A 6,673-nucleotide genomic window follows, 5' to 3' on the forward strand; every position below is an offset into this window, starting at 1 on the left:
GATGCTCAACCTTCTGAGCCACCCAGGTGCCCCCAGATGCACGTGTTTCTGTCTCACGTCTCTGGGGGCCCGACTGTAGTTCTGCACAGTACTAGGGGGCCACCCTCCCCCATAAACCCTGCTCTCATCAAGAGCAGATGTCCCCAAACCCCCGAGCCGCTGCGTGCATGAGCCAGTGAGCAGTGTTGCAGAACACCTGTCGCCAATGCCGATGTCCCAAGCCCCACACCCCCAGGGAGCCGACAGCAACCAGAGCAGAGCCTGGTGGCCAGTAGGGGTGACTTCGACTGACATCATCCCTACCGAAAGAGCCTCCTCCACTCTGGTCCTCTCTTCGGGCTTAAGAACATTGAAAAAAAAAAAAAAAAAAACCCCCCCCAAAAGAAAAAAAAAAAAAAAATAAAACCAAGTTTGGCAGTTGCTCAAAAAAGCAAACTTTGAAATTCCACGTGGTCCAGCAATCTCACTCCCTAAAGAACTGAAAACAGAGCCTCAAACCAGTACACATGCACAAAGGCTCACAGCAGCGAATGATGGAATGGTACTCGGCCGTACAAAGCAGTGAGCCTTGGGGTGCAGTGCATCATGGAGGGACCTTGGGGACATCATGCTTAGTGACAGATGTCAGACACAAAAGCGCGTGCATCGTCTGACTCCATTTCTACGAAACGTCCAGAGTCGGTAAATCCGTAGAGACAGAAAGCAGCGTTTAACCAGGGGTGGGGAGGGGTGTGACCGCTCATGGGGACAGGGTCTCCTTTGGGAGGATGAAGATGTTCGGGGACCAGACACAGGTGGTGATTGCACATCACTGTGAAGGCACTAAATGCCACTGAAGTGTCGACTCTCAAATGGGTGATTTTATGATGCGAATTTCACCTCAACGGAAAAACAGTTCAGAGCAGGAAGAGGTTGAGGTGGGATGTGGCAGACGAGAAGATTCCGCCGAAGGACAAGGGACGTGCAGGTAGGAGCCGCGTGGGCAGAAGGGAGACCTGAAAGTCTGGGAGGCACTAGGGGACGGCAGGACCCTGACAGTGCATGGGGGGCGCCCCTGGAGACGGGCTGGGATGGCCGGTCAGGACGAAATAGAACCTCTGACCTCACTTGGCAGAAGGGACCTTGCAGATGGGATTAAGGATCTTAAGGAGCTGGGGAGGTGATCCTGAATTACAGGGAGACACTAAGTGCCATCACAGGGGCCCCACAAGAGGGAGGCTGGGGGACATCGGACACTGAAGAGGAGATGGCAAAGTGGCCACAGAGACAGACAAGAGTGATACAGCCACCGGCCGGGGGCCAGAGACGGCCACCAGAAACTGGCAGAAGCAAGGAGCAGACCCTTCTGGACAGTTTGCAGAAGGAACTAACCCCACCAGCACCTTGATTTGGGGCCCGGAAGACTCGAATCAGAGACTTCTGTCCTCCAGAACTGTCTGGGGTCACTAGCCCCAGCAGACATAGGGGATGAGCCATGTGACCAGGCCGGGGCTGAAATCCTGGTCTCCAGACCCTGCCACCAGCTACCAACAAGACCAGGAACATGGGAAACGGTGTTCCCAGACGCATCCTGCTCGCACCCGCCTAGGTGCGCCTGGGGGTACTTCTAGCAAAGTCTATAGCGCCTGGCGTACAGAGAATATGACAAGACCTGCAGTCTGGAGTCCAATGTGCGTCCCCCACTCACAGATGCAAAAGAGGACACGGAGGTGGGCGTGTGGCTCCGATGTCCGAGTCACTCGCTGTTGTATCATCGATTTACTTGTGTGTGTGTTTTTTTTTTCCAGAGAATTTAACCAGCAGAATTTTGGAAACATATTTATTATCCCTTAAAAACTCACAGAGACACATTTCCTTTCCCTGGCCACATGTCCTTCCCTGTTAGTTAAGAAAATAAGAATAGTCACTCTGGGCTGAGCCCACAGCCCATCCAGCCCCGGAGCTGGCCTCCCAAATTGGTGCCCAGGGATGATTTAAAAGTGATCTCCTTTCAGTTAATTACGGATCTCTCACTTGAGGCCAGTTGGTTGGAATATTAGCATTCGTAGAACAGGAAATTGTCTAAGGCAGCGATCCCAGCCCGTGGCTCTCCAACGGGGCTCTATTAGTGGAGAAAAAGGAGCAGTTGCCCCACATACCCTGAACCCAGGGCTCTAGCCGGGCCAGCTGGCAGGGCTAGCTTGTGACAGCCCCCAGGAGCAGGTGAGTTGGAGGCGGGGCAGCCTGCCAGTGGGAAGAAGGGCTCTGGGTGCCGACAGAGCAAAGTCTGCTGCAACCCCAGAATGTCCCTGCTGGAGGACACCCCACCGCCCCTCATCGAGCCCCGTGTACCTGCGTCAGTGCGCTGGGGCTGACAGACTGAGCACCGCAGGCTTGCATTTTCTCACTGTTCTGGAGTCAAAGATCGAGGTGTGGGCAGGGGCAGCGTCCTCGGAAGCCTCTCTCCTTGGTGTGCAGATGGCAAGCTTCTCACTGGTATGGCCTTCCCTCTGTTGGAGAGCATCCTTTTCTCTTCTTATAATAAGGACACAGATTAGATTAGGGCCCAGTGGTCTCATTTTCACTTATTCACCTCTTTAGAGACCCTGTCACCAAATATAGCTCATTCTGAGGCAGCGGGGGCTGGGACTTCACCATACGAATGTTTGGGGGACTCAATTCCGCCCAGAGCAGTGGTCCAGCTACGCACCCGGCTTAGGGACCACCCTCCAGCTTCCCATCCCCCCCACTCAATCCGTAGCAACTGCCATTGTGTCCCCCCGTCTCCATCATTCAGAAGGAAGGGAAAGAAAACAAAACAGACGTGAAAATCCAATGAAACTTCAATCGCAGGAGATGCCAGCAACGTTCTGGAATTGCCGGGGAGTGGTTTACCCCATCCTGCTCCGGGGGTGAGAGAGGCAGCTGACAAGAACAGCTAACACCTGCCGGAGGGCTTGCTTGAGACATGAGAGAGCCATGGGGTATGTCCCAGGGCCAGAAGAGAAACAGCCCAGTCCCCTACACTTCCGACCTGCATCCTTCAAGAAACTGCTTTCGGAACGAGGGCCCGACCACCACCAGCCCGAGACTCCCTGCAGCCCAGCCGGTTGCCCAAGGCAGGGAAGCAAACCACACTCCGTGATTTTCCATCACAAAATCTGCAAACAGGAGGCATTCCTTTCCCCCAGCCCACCCCAAGGTGACCAGAAAATTAATGAGGCAGAATACCCAGGTCCTGAGTATTCCAGGGACCAGAGGCCACACTCTGATGAGCCCAGGGATGATCAGAGGCCCGGGGATTAGCTGTCTATATTGATCCGGCTCCCCGGAGAAACCTTGATTCTGCTCTTGGATTCTGCTCCTGACTCAGGCCCCCACCTTTGTCCAGCTCACCGAGTCTCCCTCCGGGTGAAGCCAGGGATTAGCTACGATTTGCAGGTAGAAAGGGCTCCATCCAGAATAAACACGAACACCATTCCACCCGGGTCTCCAGCCAGCCCGGGATCCAATCGCAAAATTTCCTCACCCTTTCCATGGGACGTGGCCAGGAATAGAGAGAAGGAAGCATCGCTTCAGCACCCCGGGGCACAGAGCCTTCTCTGCACAGAAGGAAGAATGGGCATCTGGACTGAAGTCAGTCCTGAGCACAAAGCCCCCCAAGGATGCAGGGGATATAAGCCCAGCGAACTTCTCCCAAGTCCCACCTGGCAAAGGTGGAGCCACCACAGATAGTGTCACCTGGGTGCATATTCCTCCCAAGACCGGGCCCCTGAGGGCCATCCAGAGAGGAAAGGGAGACCCAGACTTTGAGTCAGGAAGCTCCTAATCCTGGACTTCGACCTCCCTGATGCACAGAAGTCCTGGGCTGGAGCTGCCAGCTGTGGGCCATGCAGCCCGGGGAAAACAGAGAACGTTCTATATGCAGATGAGGTCGTTCCTTCACTGGTCAGGTCACCGTGAGGCCCCCAAACAATCAGAGGCTGAGGGCAAGAGTAAAACAGAGGCCCATGCAGAATCAGGCCAGCAAGCTTCGATGGAACATGTTCTGGCCTCCTACCTTGACAGGTAAGCTCACCCTTGACCCAGAAGGCCAGGCTCGAGTTCAGAATTCTCCACTCCTTGAAGCGAAGGGTCAATTGTGCAGGCAGCACAGCAGAGATGGTCTGGACCCCTGCCGGCCCCCAGACCAACCCCTTCTCCACCATCCTACATCTGTGCTGTGGGGAGGCAGCCCTGCCCCTGAGGGGAGCACCTCACATCAGGCTCTGGCTGCACTCAACAGCCCCTTGCTCCCGCTCACTTGTCCCAGAAGGATGGACTCAGATGCGCCTTGGAAACAGGCTTGGGGCCTCAGGACCTGAATTTCCAGGGCCCAGAGCACGAGTACATTGGGGCTGTGGGGGCACAGGCGGCAAGTGAGAGTGCTCCCTGGTCGTAAGGACCACGCACTGGGCTGGAGGTGAGAGTGCTCCCTGGTCATACGGACCACGCTGGGCTGGAGGAGGTGAGAGTGCTCCCTGGTCGTATGGACCACACACTGGGCTCGAGGTGAGAGTGCTCCCTGGTGGTAGGCACCTCGCTGGGCTGGGAGGAGGTGAGGAGGTCCTCGCAGGTCTGTGGCTGCACACGGTCCCGGGGCCAAGCAAGCATGCACGTGCCGCCTGAGTCTCCTCCCCCTCCTCCTCCCCGACTGAGCGTCTCTCAGCCAAGAAGTGTCAGAGGGATGTGGGAGCAGCCGTCCCAACTCCCCACAGCAAACCCTTTGGGTACAAAGTGAGATGTAAACAAATTAATAATGTGAACAATGAAAATAACAACACCACATTTCCCTGACTCCAAGTCACGCTTTTTTTTCCTCTCTTTTTAGCTTGTCTGGAATCGGGACACATTTGTAATTATGATGAATGCTACATACGATGGGGCTTCACGGTCTCTCCCAGCATGCTGTTGTTAGGTCGATGGTGCCCTCTACAGTCAACGGTATCCCAGAGTCAGGGTTTCTCAGGGATGGTGGGGGAGCCCTGGTCCAGGCCCCGGGGGCAGAGACCCTCCATGGAAATCTGGTGACCAGAGGCATCAAGTGAGGGGCGCTGTGGGTCTCTAAAGGGCCCTGGGAGCTGAGGGTGAGGGGAGTGGCCTGGGGGGCAGGGGGGCTCCCTCCTCCTCACCTGGGTCCTGAAGACTTCTTACCTGAAGCAAGAGGTGGGGAATCAGACACCTGGGCATCAGGGCTTCCCACCGGGTGTGGGACAGAGCTGCCCTGTCCCCAAGGGCATGCGTAGCCCCATTTCACCTACGTAAATATCGTGGGTGTGGCCCCTTCAGCATCACTTCAGCCAAGCTGACTCGGGCTGTCCCTGCTTCTCTCCCACCAGTAAATATTCCAGAAAGAGAAGAAGTTCATTTCCTCAGAAGCAGACAGGAGCAGTGGCTCACCCTTCCAATCAATAACTGATTATCTTGCTTGCAAATTCAATTCACTGCCGAAACCTGCCTTCCCTGATGGGTCCTGACAAGTCCAGTCATGTCAGTGGTGTCCATCAAAGGAAAGGCCTCCCAGAGCTGGCGGATTCCACTCGGGCCCAGGTGCGTGGGGGAGCAGACAGGGGAGCCCCCTACTCACACCCTCTGTCTTCCCAGACCCACCAACTGGCAGCCCTCTGGCCTGGGAGACTCCTATCTCAGAAAAGCAACAGAACCCCAAAATCACTTCTTCCAAATTCAACCTTCAGCTCAAAGGCTGGGGCTGCACGTGGGTGCCCCGACCATGAGGAATGGGCACGGACGTTTCTGGTGGGACTAACTCCTTTAAGCGCTGGGCAGCCAATGATGCAGTCTGAGCTGAGACAGCAGATTCCTCGGGCCGGTCTTCTAAAGCCAAGGACCAGGCGACATGATGATGGCACCAGCTCCCTTCCCTAACAGGGATGCATGTTGCAAGGACACAGGAGGCAAGGACCCTTTCCATTCACTCATTCACTGATTCACTACCACTTGACAGATCCTATGCTTAGTCCCTGGATACCAAAAGAATGACTATTCCTTGTCCTTGAAGGGGTCCTACATTCATTCATTCATTCATTCATTCATTCATTTCTCAGGTATTTATTAGGCTTGTAACAATGGCCCTAGATCTTTGCTAAACTCTAGTTTAGGAAAGCGACTCTACCTCTGGGATAACTCAGAACTCATAACCACAACCCAAGGTGGAGTGAGAAGGACGTCCCAGGAGGGGTATAAATGAGTTTCCAAACCACACAGCCCGGGACCCCTCAGAATTCATTCAAGGATTCCAGAAATGATTATACAAAATTTCATTGTAATTATATTTCAACTATTCTGAGATATAGTGAATAATCAACACATTCACCAAGGTGTTGCATGGGAAGTTTCACACCTCGGAGACCAGCAGCCAGGTTGGCTCCTCTCCGGGGCGGACTTGGAACAAAGTCTCCCGTCGTTGCAGGAGGGGCTGCAAGTGGGTGGCAAAGCCAGTGCCCTCGACACACCTGCATGCTGGCCAAGAGTCTGGCTCCCTCTCGTTACAAATAACCGGTCGGCATGGATGCTGGGGATGATGCCATGCCGGAGATGGTTTAAATGGGTCCTTAAATCTGATGGCTTCCTGTCCAACTTTGGTCTTGACAATAAGGAACATAGACCGCTCTTTCAAGCCTCAGCGACAGTTTAA

Source organism: Herpailurus yagouaroundi, unplaced genomic scaffold (assembly GCF_014898765.1).
Source record: "Herpailurus yagouaroundi ecotype Mexico unplaced genomic scaffold, PumYag 77, whole genome shotgun sequence".
Classification (NCBI taxonomy): Eukaryota; Metazoa; Chordata; class Mammalia; order Carnivora; family Felidae; genus Herpailurus; species Herpailurus yagouaroundi.